Source organism: Dromaius novaehollandiae, chromosome 2 (genome assembly GCF_036370855.1).
Source record: "Dromaius novaehollandiae isolate bDroNov1 chromosome 2, bDroNov1.hap1, whole genome shotgun sequence".
Classification (NCBI taxonomy): domain Eukaryota; kingdom Metazoa; phylum Chordata; class Aves; order Casuariiformes; family Dromaiidae; genus Dromaius; species Dromaius novaehollandiae.
In genome coordinates, this window is record NC_088099.1 from 130,359,000 (window position 1) to 130,379,339 (window position 20,340).

Here is a 20,340-nt window from a genome sequence, read left to right on the forward strand (position 1 = left end):
ATGTGGTGCAAATTCCATAAAAGAGACAATAAATAAGCCCTGTTTGGAAGGATAGCACTCACAGTATCCCTTTTTACTCTCTGCTGGGACTTAAACATTTTCATTCCCAAGTAGTGTTCCTTTCACTGCTGAAAACGACTACGTAGCTAGGAACATTTTTTGTGTGTGTGTGTGTGTGACTGAAGAGACAAATCTAGTTATACAAGACATAAATAGAAATAGGTTTGGAATATTGCCAGCATGTTTAATGTTTCACATCATTTTCTACAGTCCTTAAAAACCGCTTTTTTCCTGACTACTTGTGCTTTCTTCCTAATGTTTTATTGATGTTAAAAAAATCCATTAATTCATTTATAACAGCTAACTGAAGGTGGACTTTGGCCCTTTATTCCCTTACCCACTATGAAGATCCACGCTAGGCAAATGTATATTTGTGTGTGGATCAGCCATACACTGCACAGCCAATCCCGTGTATAGTGAACACCTATTTAACTGTATGACTCTCGATTCCTTTTTGAGACACTGTTTTCACTAAACCATCTGACAGCATTAAATACACTTTACAACTGAAAGTTGGAAAATAAGCCACAGAAGAATCACCTCTAAAATCATGTCTATTTCTACTATCTATAATCTCTCTCTGTTCATGTTATTTCCCCATAGAACAAACACATTGCTCATCAGTGTTTATGTTTTCCCAGAATATCATCATTTCCTGTAATGCTGAAGGAAGGTGAGTATTTAGCTGGCCGAATGCAAAACTGAGAAAATTATCTGGGAGCTGGGGCATTAGTTATTCTTGACTGATTACTAGCCAAGAGTCATACGGTCAAAGAGTATACATTAACCGCAATAAACAGATTCCCATTCATACAAGCAACACTACAGCAGATCTCTCATCTGCAGAGGTTATTGGAAACTGAATCCAGTAAAATCCATCCTCCCACAAAACCCAGACACAGGTCCCTAGTTAAGGTAGGGAGGCTTAAGATGACTTTAGCCCCTTCCAGCAACTTAACACCAGCTCATATGTTATGTTGCTGCACTTATACAGCAGGAGTAGCCAAGAAGCCATTTTTAACTACACATTTGCCAGCTGTTGTCTAACTTCACCAAGTCCACATGAGCTATTTGTGCAAGGTGATCTTTTGTTTGCCTTTTCTTTTGCTTTCCAACAGCACCTTCCCCCCACCACATACCCCTGCCTCCCAAAGAAAAAGAGAAGGGGGGGGAAAGACAACCAGTAGTCAACTCAGCTATATCAAAACTGCAGAAAACTAACAGAAAATAGGCTAAGAGGAGGCCTAAAATACAGAGGCCCTAAAGAGAACTGCTGTGGTGGTACAAGACATTGGAAATGAGTAGACAAGACACTGATAGGTCCACATCAGTGTACATTTGCTTCCCCCAAAATTCATAACACTGTGTCCCACAAAGTAATGGATGAGACCATTTGAATCGTCCAGAAAACTTACATGAAATACTACAAAACCACATGTATCACTAAATGATCAGAATAATCTCACCTTTTCTAGAAGAGTGGTGAGACAGAATTTGGCGGGGGCACATAGGGATGGAGGTCTCTCCCTCCATCTCTCACCATCCAGATCCACCCTTGGTGGTCTTCGCCACGTGTGTGGTGAGCAGTGCAAAGCACTGCTGAAAACTCTGGATGTTCCCCATGTTTCTATGATGCCTAAAGCCCTACTGCAGCACAACTCCCTTATCAACTCCTTTTCTGGAAGCCAGAGACACTGCTGTCTCCTTATGCAACACCTCTGCTCTGGGCCTTTGCAAATTAGAATGGATGGCTGTCATCAGACAGGAAGGTGGAGAAGGGGCACATGTGTAGCAGGGGTGGACACCATGACTATCACTAATAGCTTTGCGATCATCTGGTAATGGCAGCGTGGCATTAGTGTATGACTCATCACTACTGACAAAACACCAGAAGGGGCTTTGTTTAACATAGCATTTTCCCTAGTGCTGTCTCTACCAGAACATGATTTGCAGGGGCTCTGAAGCATAGCTGCTGTGAAGGAATAATCCCTGAAAGACTGCCATTCTGGCCGATCAGATGCCAAGTGTGTTGTCAGGCTTCTGGTTTAGATCAGCAATCAGAGAAGAAACAAGTTAATACCTTGCTCTGTCCAATGCAAGAGAGCTTACTGCCCTTTCCGAAAGCCTTACAACCACGGAGTTGAAACTGCTCAATGAAGTTAATCAAGAACTCAGCAAGCATTTCATGCCATGTCAAAATGTAATTCTAGATCAGACACAATTTCAGTTCCAAAATGAGAGACAGCTGAGTCAGTAATTGCTTTTGTTACAGTGCTAGATAACCTTAATCCAGCACTGTGACTATGGAAAATTAGCGTCACTGAACTTGTATGAACATACTATAGGTCTGAGGGACAGATCACTATTCAAAAGACTGTAGAATATCAACTGAAGACAGCTAAGAACTGTTTTTCAAAATCAGTGAGCAAAGATGAGGCAGACCTTTTGTAGAAACAACTTTAAGGAGGAATGTCAATGTAGACATGAAAAGGAACAAGGATGCCCAGAAATTATTAAGGAATTGACAGCTGCAGAGCTAATAGGAAAAAAAAAGTTTATAGAAGCTTTTCAAGGTATAATACATACAGCATTAATAATTATAGAAAAAACTGTAAAAAATAAAAGAAAAGTAAACTACAGATCTCAGAGAATTTATGAATCACTATAGAACTGGACACAAAAGAAGTCAGAAACATCTGTGAAATTGCACTAAGTAGTTTCTACAGGTTTTACCACAAATCAAAGTCTGCTGCTCAAAGTGCAGACTCATTATGGAGCACCAGATTGCATGAAAGAGCAAAGCATTACAAATTGCAATGACACAGCTAAATAGCTCCTGGACTGAGCAAACAACTGTAACAAACAGTTTGCATCCATGATTCCCACACTTATTAAAAAAAATCAACTCAAACTTACTGAAATTTCATTTATCATGCACACATGACAATAAATCATGACTGATCTTTGTTACCTGGAGAATACTACAAGTCTTGCTGAGGTTACTTCTCAAGATGTATCAGCATTAGCACAGTTCTTAGCACAGCATCAAGCACATGCAGAGTAATGCCTAATCCAGTGTATTCCAGGATTTCAGAAGAAGTAATCTAGACAGCAACCCTTAGCTTCCCTAAAAATTTTCAAGATGATTCCAGAGTTTATCTTAAGTTACCTTCAATCCCTAGTTTTCTCAAGGAACTGTAGAGCAGAATATTTTAAACACAAAAAACATTTTCTACGTTTTCATCTTGCACTACTAGCATTCTGGTCAAATTGCTACAGTATATGGATTCACCCTTGCAGCACTGCAAATGGAGATCTATCTACCCCTATCTATTGCTCTCTCTGCCATCTCTCTGATTTCCTGAATTCAGAGTTGAAAAAGGTATCTCCATGAAACATCCCGGAGGAATAACTTTGCTGAACACCAGGAGGAGAATTCTAAATATAAAAGACCAGACCAAGAGGAAAGAGGAGCAAGTTTGTTATTGAAAGTACTAATTTAAAGAATCAAAAAAAAAAAAAAAACCCGCCCAAACTCAAGTCTGTTCATTATACTGACTAAACACGAACATGTTTGCCTGCCTGTTGACCTGCTGCTGTTTTTTGAGACTGAGTGTGTTACACAGAGAACACGCACTGAGTTCCTGCTATGGGGATGTTACTTCTGGTCTTATCAAAATCAAATTACATCTTTTTTATCACAGTTGCTCTGTGCATTGTTGAAAAAAGAAAAACACCACTACAGTTAGTGCAAGAAGCTGCCAACAGCACAAATGACTTTTCTAACATCTGGAATGAAATCAGGAAAAACAAAGAAAATCTGCCTAAGAAGACCTGCAGGTCAGGAAGAGTTTTCACCTTTCTGAAAGATAAGAAATAAAGTTCTGAAATTATGTCAGAGCACATGGATCATAAAATACATAACTATTTTGCTAAAAGCAATCTTCCTTCATGAATCAACAAACAAATATTCATTTCCTCATAAAAGAAGAATTAAAGAAAAAGTCACTTCATTTTTCTCTTAGATCTTTTAACATTATAACAACTTTAACATTTATGATGTCATAAAAAACAAGACTGCAAAAATGTATATATCTTTAATAGTGTCATTTCCTGTGTATTTCCACTTTCTGAAAATCCAATTCAGCTGAAGTGCCCAATCTAACACACTGAATCCTGTTGAATAAAGCTAAAAAGATATTTCAAATGTTAAAACTTGAACAAAATCTAATTTTCCACGGTGCCAAAGATGAAACCCTAAAAAAACCCGCGACATAAGGAAAATGTTCGTAAGTTAGAATTTATATAAATATGTCTATGCCAACAGGCTTCTGATCACAAGAAATACAGATTTAAAATACTTATGTTTTTGTGTTTTCTATTTACACTCTTAATGCATCTATAGACATGCTGTGTGGTAGAAAACAGTTTGCGCTTTCCACAATATTCAAAATGATACTAGCAACAGCATGGGGAAATACTTGGGAAAAGAACTGCTCAAGATAATAGCGGACTAGCCAAACGTATTTTCTTACTATGGCCAATTCAGTTCACAAACATCGAGTTAGTATTTTGCCCATCGGTCTGAATTTCTGCACAGCATAATTAATGCATCTCAGATTCCTGGTCCCCGAAGAATGCCACGCTGTTTTTGTTGAAGCACTTTCGCTTGATTTTGCCACAAAAAACAATTCCAATAGAGAAGAGTCCAGCAGCAACAGCAGCTGCAGGGAAGCACTGTGTGTTTCCCCTCCTCTTCCCGTTAACCTGTGCCAGGAGCAGCAGCAATAGCTAATCAGGCTGGCTTCTGATACCGAACAAAAAGACTCTTCTTCTTTCTCCAGCAATTCACCAGCTGAGGCACCACCTGTTTCTCCTAACTTGCCTGCAGTACTGATGAATTGCAAGCAGCAGACAGCGTATCAGCCAAGGTCAGATATATTGTTTCTCCCTGCTGTACCTAGAGCCACTTTCAAAGCTGGCTTCAGAACCTGCTCTCTATAAAGACAGGGGAATAGATGTACCACATCTGGAATACTTTTCATTCCAGTGCTAGTTTCCTTTCCATTCACAACTGACCAAATGATTCCCTTCTCCATTCAAATATCCCAACAGTGGATCTATGTGTCTGAAAGAGTCCCCCTGACTTGTTTTCTTAAAGTAAACATGAACTCTTAGAAGTGGAAACACACATGAAAGCTGGTTGCATTAAAGAGACATGGACCTTCAAACCAGTTCACACATGATGAAGATGCTGCCAGATTTTGTGGCAATCATCATGATTCTCTCTTTCCTTTATAATTTTTGATTTTCTGCTGAAATTCTCTGTCATATCAGAAACTTTTTTCCAAGAATAATAAAACCTTTTTCTCACCCTGTCCTGTATTTCACTCACCTCTTCTGCATTTCCCTAGTCACTGACAGCACTTTTCAACTTCTCTCTACTGCACACCTTTTCATGCCCACTGAGATTCCTAATTCGCAGCCTCCTCCTCTGAAATCCACGTTCTCTAAATTATTCTCCCCCACATTCAAATCCTTCTCTCTAAGCTATGATTGTGTTCTCAATTTTGATTCCTCTCCTTCCTTTCAGCTCTACAGTAGATGAAGGCAGGAGATTGAGAGTCCATGTCGAGTTCCTCTCAGCCATGCTGGAAGTCAGACACATGGTCTCCCCCTTCTTTCTTGTACTGAAACCATTGCATAAGAGTTAGTACCACCTTTTCCTCACCCAAATCAGAAAGCTTCTGTTCCCTTTTCTTCTCAGATGTCAAGAAATACTGTCTCACCCATATCTAATATCTTAATTTTTGGAAATTGGTTTTCTGAGGTGTAGGTATTTTCTTAGTGTTAAATACAAATTTTGTTGACAAATAATGATGGAAATATTCACATGCTTAAAGTTAAGAAAATATCTAAGTGAACTGCCAACTCAGAGGCTGGCTGTCAGACTGGTTCATCCATACTGTAATAAGCTGAAGTATGTGCAAAAAGTTGCTAGAAGATAATCTAAAATTTTTCTTGACTAAAATATAGCTTAAGTAGAACTTTTAGAGAAGAAACCATATACTGGCCTAAGGGGTAACACCTATCTGTGTGCCAGGGACTGGAGCATCTCTCATACAAGGCAAGGCTGAGAGCTGGGCCTGTTAGTCTGGAGAAGAGAAGAAATATCTGAAGGGAAGGTGTAGAGGATGGAGCCGGACTCTTCTCAGGGGTGCCCAGTGACAGGGCAAGAGGCAGCGGGCACAAACTGAAACACAGGAAGCTCTGTCTGAATCTAAGAAAAAACTTCTTTACTGTGAGGGTGACAGAGCACTGGAACAGCTTGCCCAGAGAGGTTGTGGAGTCTCCATCCTTGGGGATATTCAAAAGCCGTCTGGATGCAACCCTGGGCAATGTGCAGGTGACCCTGCTTGAGCAGGGGGCTTGAAGTAGATGATCTCCAGAGGTCCCTTCCAACCTCAACCAGTCTGTGATTCTGTGATGAGTAGCAGGCAGTCTGCTTAACGTTTTCAGCAAACATTTTCAGTATTTATGCAATATGGGTAAATGATGGTAGTTAGGCCTTTTCTAATTCCATGAAAAATGCAAACAATTCCAGTCTCAGGATCATTAAAGGAAATTTTCTGGAAGGGAAAGGGGAAAAGATGGATTTACCTGTGCCACGTGAAATTTGGAATACCTTGCAACAGACAAATACACCAAACAAACAACCGTATGAATAAAGACTTCACAATTTGGTCCTGTAATTCAAATGGCATCTTATGAAGCAGTACCAAGAGGACACAGCAATACAGAGTTTGCTCTCTACTAAAAAATAGATCTAAAAAACACATTTTCAGCATATGTTTCTGAAGAAGTATGAATAAGATTAATCTTTATTGTATTTTGTAGTTTCCTCAAGTAAGAAAAAGTTATTTTGGACTGAAAAATATTCACATGTATATGAAATTCCCTCTGATAATATATCATATGGTCCTCTTGGTATATCTTACCAACCGAATAATATTCTTTTACTCATACAACTGATCTCATATTACACAAGTGGGAATAGAAAAGAAATATCTATAAACTTTACCTCTCATAAAAGTTAGCAGTTTCCTGAATTTACAGAACACTAGGTCCTTACTAGTAAATCTATCGAGTGAATTCAGCTGTGTTCCTTACCAGCAAATCAAAACAAAAAGCCAAGATGCCTCAAAGAAATTTTAGGTCTCAAAATAACAACATATTGCTACTAAATTGCAATCATAATTAAAAAAGAAACCACAAACTTAGTTTTTATAGATTTGGGATTTTTATCTAATTTTTGCTCCCAAAATGATGACTTTTCTAAAAAATTTCTTTAGAAAGAATTCATCATTTCAGAAACATTTTGGATACACATTTTAAATTCTATGCATAATTTTTTTTCAGCTTAAAGCAACTCATGAATTTCAAAAAGTGTAAAATGGTCAAGATGAGAAAAATCCATGTCTCAAATGCCCCCTTTTCAAGAATGTTTTTGTTTGCTTTCTGATCCAACTTGAGATGTAATAGAAATCTTGAAAATGCTAGAAGAAAAGAAAGCCATTTTCTGCAAATTTTCTCACTTCTTTACTTTTCTGAAGTTCATACGGATGTCTGAAAACATGTTTGAGTCTTTTCTGAATAACCATCAGAATTAAGACAGGCATAATCTTTGTCACCATTTAGGAGAAGGAAATCTGAAATAACACATCTTCCCTTTTAGAACTGAGTCTTAAAGCTTAGTCCTTACATCACCTGAATCAGCAAGAAAAGCTGATTCAGCACCAATGAAAAGGAACCAGCAAGTTCTCTGTGCTTAAGGCAAACACCTAATAGAAAGCAAACAACTCTTTACCTGTAAAATGAGAAAGCCTGAAATCACTGACAGGCAATCAAAATGGAAGGCCACTGTACCCTTTTTATATGCTCAGTTTCCAAAACATAACTCTACTGTAACACATTTTTTCCTAATATTGCACAGGCTTTAATTTTTAGATTATTTTATGTTTAATGTGGGTAGATGCTAATTAGGAATTAGAGTATGAGGGAAATTTACAATTTTTATTGCAAAAGTTGTATAAATAAAGTATACTTCTCAAACAATATTCAGTGCCATTTCTGGCTGCCATTTCTGTATGCACTTATGTCAAAAAAAATGTGAAGCAGAGAGAGTATCAAACAGCAGTTTTCTATCCCAATTCCAATTCTCCACAAAACCTACAGGGAAACTGTTTAGTATGTACAAAGAGTGCCTTCCTGACCACAAATGAGAAGCAGGGACATCCCATTTAAGTTCCTCTATCCTTTTCTAACCAGTCTAACCAGTGTCTTTTCTAACCAGCTCCAAATTGGCACACTTATCCCTATGTTTGGGATACCTATCTCTAATTCCTATCTCGTGTCCTTTAGATATGTGCTGTTATGGTTATATGGTACAAAATTAACAGAATCATATGCCGCAATGCATCATTCCATGCAACAGTTACGTGCCATATCTCAAAGTCTCAATAAGGCTACTTTTGAAAAACTTCCTGATAATGGTGTCTCAGGTACATATACTCTCGCCTCTCCTCGAAGTGTATGAAACTTAGAAGCTGAGAATTTCTGAAGCTCAGAAAAGCCCTCTCCTACCTACAATTATTGTAAAATCTGGAATTATATACCCCACGCTTGTACATTCTGACAGCAGAATTTTCTTAAGACCAATTTTCCTTCTGTACAGACTTGCAGAACAGTTGTTTTTGATACAAATGTTCCTGAGGGCATGTCTGAATTCAGGCAGATAAATAAAGCAGATATCCTACATGCCTGCCCTGCTGAAATTATGGGGTTTTGAACTTTTAATACTTTTTCGTCTTCCTTTTGGAAAGATTGTTAAGTTTTTAAAACTTCAGTGGAAAACTGGATCTTCTTGGCAAGAGAATTCAAACAGGCAGTTGGATCTGTTTATAAATAGGACAGTAATGAATTTCATCTATAATGTATTTTTTTAACCAGAAATAAATTTAGTTTTAATACCTGTGACAGTGGTGAGTATTAAAAAAATCATATAAACAGACATGCTGTTATGCAAACAAACAATTTATGGATAGAATAATACTGAGTCTTGCTGTATAATCAGGCCATAGAAAATCTCATGGTCTGATAGAGAAGTACAGTCCTACTGCATACCTGTAAAAAACAACTTCAAATCTTTAATATTTCCTTAAACTTAAAACTCCTACTATTGCTTTTAAACATTTAGAATGTTAAATATAATGTAACACTATGATACAAATGCAAGCACAAAAAAAAGAAAATCAGGAAATATCTAGTCTACAAAACTCAAGCTACATTAACGGTATGAAAAGCACCCTCTATTGCACTTGCATCTTACACCATTTTTGTCTGAGGATGGCAATGAAACCAAATGAAAGGAATTCTGAACAAAAATGGAATCTTGTTGTCAACTAGTAAATGAACTCTTCCCAGGGCATCACAAAAGAATGAATTCACCCGTAAGTGTGAATCAAAACTGCTTAAAAGAATATTTCCTTAGGTAATTACCTAAGGCAGGAAGGTTTGAAAAAAAAAATAGTTTCGAGGTTGAACCACATACCTTTGTTAATAAAAGTCTGATAAACTCTGCTTCTCTTCTTGGCATATGTTGCATAAACTTCACCTTTTTCTTGGGAAATGATCAACACTAGATAGGTTGAACCAACTAAACTGAACAGTTAATCTACTTTGGAAGATATACACTGGCTGCAACAGTAAACTGAGGTTTAGATTGCTAATACTGTCACAGTATTAGCTCTCAGATTTGCAGGGGCAGATCCCCAGCATTCCTAATTCAGGATCCCACAGGAATCTGACATTCAATGAAAGCACAGCAATCCATTCAGTTGGATCTTACTGCAGCCCTAAAGGATTAAATTACAACCAGTCTTGGCTCCCCATCTAAGATGTTTTAATGAAAAGAAATGGGCTTAAAACTCAGCTTAAAAATTAGAAGTATTTTTCTAAAATCCATTTATTTATTGAAAAAATAGGTATTTGAGAAACACTGTGGTGGTACACTTTTGATCTATGTATACTTATATGTTTTGGGACTTCATACTCCCATTTCTGAATAAATATTTAAGTGTTTAAAAATTGTTCTTTTTATCATCCATGGAACAAAGCATGATTAATTACAGCAATGCAAGTCATGCAGACTGGCTTGAAAAACAAATTTTTGACTTCGTACCAGGACAAAAATATAGAGAAAAATAGTAAATGAGAAAAGTACTGGCTTCTGAAGATTAGATGCCAATGTTAGTTGTCTTAACTCCATTCCAAAAAAAATACAACCATACCAAGGTTTAAGTTACTTTTATTGACACACAGCTTTGTGCAAACAAAAGATTTTTACATGTCCCTACTGCCTGTCATGAACTGACCTTGTGAGTTTTCAGCTGCTTACATGGTTATGAGCCAATTTCCATGGAAATGGTGTCATTAATCGTAAATTTTTTCTGGCTTATATTTGATTCATGAGATGTGTCAACTGTGAAAATGCAGAGGATATTCCATCTTTTATTTCTTTACTGACTCGTAACTATCCAAAATGATAACTTTTGATAACTTATAACTTTTTTTTTTTAGCTCCCTGACTATTTTTTTCTTTATGTTGGCATCTAAACGTCTGCTGAACATTAATTATATCACAGGATATGTATATGCTAAACTCCATTTACGTCCATTACAAAGGTTTCATTTCTTAAAGGGTACAATGATCACGAAGGACATGTTTTATAAAAGGAGCCTATTTACATCAGCAGCAATCATCAGCAGGAATAAAGCCACACTGAATCTGTCCACATGAGCTGGATTGCCTTACTGTCAAATAAACTAATAATTACAAGAAATAGAGGCCTGGATTCTAGATGCATTCTGGGTTCTGGATCCTGCCTTCTAGATGCATTCTACATTCTGGAGTAAAGCCTTTCCCACTCACAGACTTCCTTTTCTCACTGCTCCTCTCTTTTCTCCTTTCTCTATTCATGCACAGCCCCTCTCATTTGTAGGTCATATGCAGATCTATGATCTGTCTTGAGCTTTGAAGAGCTCCCAGAATAATTGCACAATTTCACTGAAGCTTCTGTGAAGCATGTGTTTTTCAGGAACACATAAAAATTGCATGACTTGTTTTGTTCATTAATTTTTATAAGGGAACAGAAGATAAAAATCTGATCACAGTTCAATTTTAGTTGCTGCCTTGGTGAGATTTTTTGTTTGAATGTTAGGACGTTATGCACACGGAGGTCATAATTACCTTTTCCTAAAGTGTAGCATCATTCTTTAGGATATAATTCAAAGCTTTAAAACAGCCTCCACTTGAAGCAGAAAGGATTGGGGGATTTCTTAAATTTACTTTACCTATGTAAAAAATAGTACCTGAACAACTACCACCCCCAGACAGTCCACAGGGACAGCTCATAAAGATATTCAGCTTTCCCAATGCCAAGCGAATCACCCCTCTCCCCAGGCAACCTGTACCATAACTGCAGACAAGTACAAGCACAGCATATTGGTGGCACCTGCCATCTGTAAATAGTCGACTGGAATTTGATGGTGCCGAATACCAAGCACTTACCAAGACATACTGTTGCTTACCAAGACACTTCATTGATAATACAAATAAACTGAAGCCTTACAGAGTCTTCCCACGTAAGGTCACACAAGGATATGGGACACTTTTTTTGGATTTTATTTGCTTCATGAAACGATTGTGAACCAATGACTGAGATGGAAGGTACTTTTGGTTTCTACTCTCAGAAGAAATAAAAATGTTTGTCTAAATCATTCCAAACCCAAAACAGCTAGACAGTAGACTTCTAGTAACAACACAAGGCAACAAGGGTGTTAGTGGGATCAGGAAATCAAAAAGCCAGAAATAAATATTGTTTCCTAGCATTTTCAATAGTTTGGAATACTGCATTCCTTACCCTGGGTGAGGAAATGATGCCACTGCAAGTTTTCCTCATGTCCATAATAGACCACTGTGGATTGCTTTACCTAAAGGCCTAAAGGCATGAACTTAGAGCCAGTCAGCCATGTCCAAGCCTATCAACTGAAGAAAAGTCACTGTGACCATACACAGATTTGTGATGCATCACTCGTCATTTCTTGATTAGCGCAAGGTACTGCTCCTACACTACAAAGCCCAGTCTCCCCCTTTTAAGGAACAGAACACGGCGCTCTCGATGTATATGTGACATGGCACTGCATGAACATACTGGTAGATACATCTTCAAAATACAGGCAGAATAGCTTTAGTAGCAATATCATAGCTAGGGAACAGCTTTAGGAGGAGAGCTGAAACCAAGACCAAGTCTGACAGATGTTGGGTCTGCACATGATCCTCTTAGAAACCTCTTCACCTTTCTTCGTCCCCTAGAACCTGTTCACAGGAAGGACCAGCACCAGGGAGGCAAGATATTCACTGCTAATGCCATTCTAGATGTGCGGTATTTGCAATTCTACCAGAAGTGAAGGAGGAAAAAGAAACAAAACTTCAGGGAAGACAGGTTCACTTTAAATTAGGGAGCACAAACAGAGGAAGAATTAATACCTCACACACGAGTGAAGCAGGCACTATGTTACACAGGCGGAAATCCTGTCAGGAGGAAGCTAAAAGAAAAGTAGATTGCTTCATCTTTCAGGTGTAATCTTATTTGCCCAAAAATGCCTGTTAAAAAGTAACTAATTGCTAGACTTTAATTTTTGCAGTTGCATGTGACAGAAACTGGGGTAAGTATCGACGTAAGGTTACCAAATCCACACTCAGAAACTTTCCACCAGCTTTTTTTTTTCCAAAGAGCTGGTGCTTCACTTTAAAATATTTTTCTAGCCTCTTCTGCCGTGAAGACTGCAGTGCAATGATTTATAGAATGGATGCTATCTCTATAGACAAACAAAAACACCATTCCCAAGAGATTTGACCTTCACCTTTCATCTTAAAATAGTACGGCAATTACCTAGCAACAACAGCCCACATCCTTAAAATATTTATAGCTGAATTACGGCATTAAGGGCTAGTCAAGTTTGCTAGGGACTTAACTAGCTAGAATACACAACTAAAACACAAACAATTATCTTTGTCAAAAAATAAATTCCAGCAGCTAACTAATTGGTAATTCAGTAGTATTTACTGCTGAATTTATTGTTCTTGTTAAAAAGCAGAGCTCCAGAATGCATGAACATACATGAACGCGTAACTCGAGCAGAATACTACAAGCTTCCGGAAAGTTGATCATCCTGTTTGCTGACTGCAATTTGGCTTGTTGGGTTTGGATTCCATGTTCCTGTTCTTTCTGCTCATATCCTCCAAACAGGGCAAGCATTGAAGTTCCTGTACACTGACCAGGCTTATACAGCCAGTATACTTTCTCATACCAAAGAAGTTGCACGGGACATTTTTAGGGCAGAAACAGCTCCACATTCTCCCTCAAGTCCAAGTTAAAAAGCAAACTTCGATTTGTTTGTCTAGAAAGGGGCAAGGGGAAAAAGCACCTATATGGAAAATATCCTAAATACACTGGACATTCACTGACCACATACAGTGCAAATATCTAGGTAACAGTGTTCATCCGTTCCTTTCGTATTTAAAGAGAAAACCACCGCAGGTTCAACAAATAAAGCGATTCAAAGTTTAGAATTAGGCCTCTATTTGATGGATATTACATTATGTTTTAATCCTACTTTTAACATTTTTTATGGAATTTCCTTTCCATTAATACAGTACTTCTCCAGAATTACACCATCAACAGATAAACAAATCACGTGCAGAAGAAAATCACAAATCCAGAATACGGACTCAGCCCTAGTACTGCCACTACCATTTTAACTCATTCTGCCACGGGAGCAAGGACATCACTTTGATGAACAACACAGGATGCTGCTCACTAAGTAACAGATATTTTCCTATCTTTTTTTGCTAATCTGTTCCAAGTCTGGGAAAATGTGATTAACCCTACAACACAAAGGGCAGGGAAAAATTTAAATGCCTATCACAGATTCTGTAAGCCCTTTTTCAATGATCAACCCTAAAGCAACAACTTCTAGAATGTAACAGTCATCACAGAACACTGAACTCCCTTATAACAGGATAATCAGCTGAACAACATGAGTTCACACGCTATAATGAGAGAACTCACAAAGTCATTTCATATCAGGGAACGCTTCCTTCTCTCTTTCATAGTCTCTGCCACTTTCTGCAAAGCACAATAAGCACACATCACATTTTACACTCTGAAGAAGCCTGGCATTCAGGACTAAGACAACCGAGCAGAAATAAGATTTCAAGCCAGCTCAATAACATGGCAAATATCTGCAAACTTTCCTCCCAGAATCCTGGGCAGATAGGCATATTGGTCATACTTAACAGAAAAGTGAAGAGAAACTGAACATCCCTCGTAACAGAAATCCCTTACAGAGATGCCTCCCTTTGGCGTTAAGGACAATCTTGCACAGCTGTGTAGTACACAGAGCTGTCATGTCAGACAGTGGAAATTTCCAGATCTTTTATAATGCCGTCCTGAGAGTTGAAACGAGTTCACAGACACAGAATTCCTCCTGGAAGCGTCACAGGGCTTGTCTCATTTTCTAAAGGGACGGGTGACATCCAGATATTGTTTTTCAACCATCCTTTTAGTCGGCAAGTACACTTCTTTTTCGTTGTCATCCAAAGAAATGGACCAAAGGAAAAGAGCTGAATTTCCTGCCTACTCTGAAAAATCGGAGTTCACCTAAGGAACAAAGGAGGGTGGAGGCCCCAACACAGCAGCATCCTTCTGGAACTGGAGTAAGCGGTCAGAAATAGGCAGGACTTATAATTTGCTGACTTAGAGCAGAGATCACTGTCAAAGAAACAGGCTTAATGGACAAGTGAAAGAAAGGCAGCTCCATGCGCAGAAAGCAGGGGGCAAAACTGAATCTGAATCCACAGTAGAGACAGAGCTGCTCTTGGCTGAGCTCCCTTTGGAAACTCACATTGCGAGGCAAATACACAGAGGATTTAATGGGCAATGTAATTTGCCTGGCCATGTGATGTTAGCTAGCAGGTTGCACTGCATGTTTTCGGCCAGAAAGGGGGCTAAGACATAAGCCTTTTCTCAGGGACTAAAACAGGAAGAGGGACTGAGAATTTTAGCAGGTAGGTTGGAGTGAGAAGCCCAGAGATGGCACATACACTGTGAGACACAGTGGGTATGCAGACAGGTGACAGTGATTAGTATTGCTTCACAAAAAAGTGTCTACTTTTGTAACTACTTATGTCCAAGAAAACAGGACTAGTACTCATTCTGTAAACACTGAACTTTACCCCATAATATTCCGTACTTTTATTTGCTCTTCCAAACTGGGACACAGATTTGGAAAGACCTCATAACACGCTCCCGCTCAGCAATTCTTTAGAATTTTCCTAACTCTATGTAACATGCGAACACTTCCTAATCAACCAGTCTGACCGAGCTTTCGAAAGAGGTTAACAGCAGAGAGGGGGGCAAAAGCCAAAGATGATATATGCACATTAGGATCTTAATGTAAAAACTTCTGCTATGTACTCTCAAATACCCAAATTTGTTACAAAGTTGAATAACTTTTTGCTGGCCAAGCCACCTTACATGGAGGCTAGACTATCACATTATAGAGATTAAATGCACTCTCTCACATGAGCAGGCCTTACAGTTGCAACCAGTCAGGATATGATTAAAATGAAAGTGCAGTTGAGGGAAAATTCTGTTCTGAGCTCTTATTTTCTGATTTCGTGGTGTTGTTGACATTGTGCATACCAGGTTTGCTTCCCGGTTTAGCTTTCCTAATGAATGACGTATTCTACCTGAATGGTCTAGTCCTGCTCCTGTAGGACTCACGCCATGAGATGAACCTCACAGAAAAATAACTGAATTCAGACATGTATTTTCCCTAAATATGTCACATTACCAATTTTAAGTATGCTATCTGTATGATGTTAAATAATGCTATTCTAAGCAAAAAATAAAACATCAGTGCTGAACTGTACTTGGCTTGGTTATACTGGGTTAGAAATGCAGAATCTATTTTGCAAACTATCTATACTGCCATTCATTTTTCAATTGGATGGACACTCTTAGGAAGTCCTATTCTTTGGACATGAACTCTCAGTCTAAGCCTATACAAGCCAAAGTGTGATAAGCCAAATGTTGCACATTTACTTTGTTGGAAAAGGTTGTATCTCAGCTGTCATCAGTAACAGGCAGTTCATCCAACACCCAAAATAAGCCATTAATATTAATGATCATATGCATTTTAGATCACCTGTTATGAGATTTTAACAGTAAAATTCTCATTTCTGTTGGGTAGGTGCAGGCCAAGAATATCCCAAATGAAACTCCGGAAGACATATCAGTGAAAAACAACAGTAAAACTAAATCTGGGCCTAAGCCAATGATGTATCTTTTTAATTTTGCACTCTGAGGTTTCATATCTTGAACTGTGACATTTATGGCTCTGACATTTAGTGAGTTTATCTCACTATCTATCTCATAGGACTGCATGCTGAACATAGCAGATCTGGATCTGAAAAGCTTGTAAATGTGTGATTAGATAATTGTGATGAAATAACTGTTTTTCACAGAATTTAATGTAGGGTTTTGGAGATGAGTATTTCTTGATAAAATGTATTAATTTAACTTGCAACTACTGTACTTCATATGCTCTTTCAGTCTCAGTGGAAAAAAGTGGCAGCATGTTCCTGCCTTTTTCCCTCCCACAACATAGTCAGGCTGTAGGAACTTTCGAAGTCCAACACTTTCTAAGCTCTGTGGAAAAAAAAGCCTGAAGAATATCTCACTCAGCTTCATTCCCACAGAAAAGCATGAGAAAGCAGCCAGAATAATAAGCTGTTGCAAGCAGGAACTCAAACTCTTCTTCCATTTTAGAGGAACTCCTTTCTCAAAAGAGGCATTACACCAGAGAACTCAAAGCTAAGAGGCGGGTAACTGAGAAAGTCGAGGACACTCTCATCTATGCCACACTAGAGCATACTCAATGCCAGTGACACAACATCAGGGAATTCATGATTGTACTGTATCTCCTTTCACACATTTGTCAATTATGCTTCCAGTAAGCAGACCAACCCAGAAATGTAGAGTTTTGGACTAAGTCATATAAAATATCCAAATGAAATCTTAAAGGAATATACCAACTCCTGTAAAAAAGAAGTCCTTAAATCACTGTAAGATTATAGGCAGTGTTTTCAAAAGAATGGTGATAGCCCCAGAGAACAGAACGTGAGCCTTGTTTGGTATTACGATCCTTTTGCTGTATTCTGCCACATCAACCTGCTCAAGCACTACTGTCCAGGCAGTGTGAATGAGGCACAACTGTCTTGAGAAGATCTTCTAAGGTGTCCATCAAAGACAGAAAAAAGCTCTGTGTTTACATTCTGAATGGCCCCTGGAAGTTCAGTGCTACATATCTAGCCACACGCTATATTCAGTGTTTACTGCATGCTTTTTTTTTTATTATTCATTATTAGCAACGACAAGAAACACAGAAAACATCAGCTTCTTGGTATTTGGACAACAGCGATTGCGTGTCTGTAGCACTTTCATCCAGTTGTATGGAAATACTTCACAAACTGTATACTGAGCTTCCACAACACTCTTGCAACATTAAGTAGCTTCTTCCTCATACCATAGTTGCATAAACTAAAGGGAAAATAGGCATGGTACCACAGATTTGTGACAAAGCACAACTTATACATATACAAAACCACCTAGCATTCTTTGCAAAGAAAAGTAAGTTCTGAAAAGATGTAATTATAAAGGATCTATTTCCATAAAGGGTGATTAAAATTGAGGGGAGTTAAACCACATAATTTATTAAATTCACGTATGTTCAACTGGAATGTGTATTAAGGTTTGTATTCCCACAACAGATCTATGGTACTGTAATATATCCAGATAGGAAGTCTTCAGTATCCAATACCAGCAACTACTGCAGAACACAGACATAACTCTTTAGCAAAATTACCCAGAAACATCACACCTATTCACCTTGTCTATACTAGCCTTCAGCAGTATTTTTATATGGTTTCAAGAGAACACATGGATTGGGCCTTGAATATATAATAGATCAGCAAACTTTAGTCTAATGGTTATGATGGACATTGCCACTCTTTGGGCACTATATAGCTTTCTGCAAGTAAAAGTCTAGTAAATTCATATGAAAAGAAGAATCTTGGAGACTGGTCAAAGTTTGCACATGAGACACCTTCAGGAAATAAGGAACATTGCTATCTTAGTCAACTGCTTGAAGTGCGGAACACATTCCTTTGATTTTGTATTCCCTTAACAAGAACATAGCAACAAGAGTATTTACACAAAAAGACATAACAACCCTCCTGAAACAAAACACTCCAGTGCACACACATTTCTTCCTGCAGAAAAGATGAAAGGGCAAAGACCATGTGATAAATAATAGTCACATCAATTAGTACATAAATGGAAGACATTCATCATAGTGTGCATAATATAAGAATTTACGTAGGGCCAAAAACTTTTTGGTTTTTAAATGGATTTTTATGTAAAGTTTTTTGATTTTGAAATGAAGAGATTTTTAAGTGAGGTTTTGAGCAATGACAGCTTATGGCATAGCTTGGAGAGATCTTCGTCTTCCAGTTTTTTTAATTATTAAGAAGCTACAAGAAAAATCCACAGTTTACAAAAAACATGTCACACAGTAATGATTCTCAGACTAACACTAACAGTTAACTGCTTCCACCGGATTCCAGGAGCTGTGCGTAGCAGCTGGTGGGCCCTTCCTGAACACTCTACCTAAGATCACAGTCCTACAGACAGACCACTTAGTATAGTTTCCTCAGTCACCAACATTTGCAGTATCTACTCAGTTACCTGTTAATGAATATCAGGCTACATTTGTAAGTATATATATAACCCAGAAATTTTAGAGTTAAAAAATTTTACCAGTACGGACACATTTCACTAATCTGGGATAGGCTGCAACAGTAAACAAATTGCTCAATTTAAGGCACTGTATAACAGAATTTGCCCACTGGGTCATATATTAGAAAGCATTATTAGTTAAAAGTAAAAAATAAGAAAACAACACTGTAAGAGGAGTTACAGAAAGATTAGGACAGGAAATAAAAACTTAAGAATTTTAATATTCTGCATATGGACCAAATGCCAGAGCTGATTAAGTTTAACCATAAATTCAGATTTTCTTTCACTTACCATAGCATAAATTGATCTGTGAAATAAAAATACAAATCCCTTTCTTTGAGTTTCTTTTCAAGGAACTGAATCAATTAGAGTATTAAGGAAATAACTTTACCTATGTGCATTGTTTTAAACCCTCAAAGTTGGCAGATTCAAAATTTCTCCCAGTTTTTACCTCTCTGATTAAAGTGTCACCTAACACAAAAAAAGTGATATAGAAAAACATTCCCAAGTCCAAAGAAGGCACTCCAACAACTACAAAACTTTGCTTTGTACGAGTGTTATGACAAGTAGCAGAGGTTATTGTTTTAAACCAACTCAAAGCAAAAAAACCAAAAAAACCAAAAAAACACAATACTTTAATCATAACCATAGTATCATTACACTGAATCAGTACAGGATAGACTTAATGCTTTCTGGATGTCGCAACTACATCTTTGCACAGTCTTCTACAGTGGAACTACTTGTAGGTATAACCTAAATATAACATGATGATACCAAGTGATGCCTGGTTTAAAAATCATTGTAATCCCCTGAAATTTTATTTTGCTTTTAAAATATTACAGTATTTTCCTCCATTTTCATAGATGCTTATGGTGGCGTGGAGAAGGATGATACAAAAATAACTGGGGGGGTTGGGGTGCTTTTTTTTTTTTTTTTTTTGCCTGGAAATACTATAACAATGAACCCTGTATCTCAGACCACTGACATTTGGTGCTGGCAAAGAGCATGGGGATCAGGAGCAGACTGCACTCCTGATTACATCAACTGTAAGAGCATGAGAACTCTGCACTGGAGTCATTTGTTAACAATTTTCTGTGCAAATATTTGGAAGTCTTACTATTAGGGATATCTGACACCTAATTGGATCTCATCTCTAATTCATATTGAATTTCAACGGGATATGGTCTTCAGATTCTCTTTGTCTTTGAAAAACCCTAGGCTTCATTCGGAAGTAATGAAACTAAATTTAGTGAATTACAGTGTTCCTTTCATAAAATAAGTAGAAAAATACATCATC

At 37.8% G+C, this 20,340-nt stretch overlaps 1 protein-coding gene across 1 annotated transcript in view; it reads right to left on the reverse strand.

Annotated features, from left to right (window-relative positions):
- Positions 1–20,340, reverse strand: part of PREX2 (phosphatidylinositol-3,4,5-trisphosphate dependent Rac exchange factor 2) — a 183,957-nt gene that overhangs the window by 137,523 nt on the left and 26,094 nt on the right. The window lies entirely within an intron of this gene.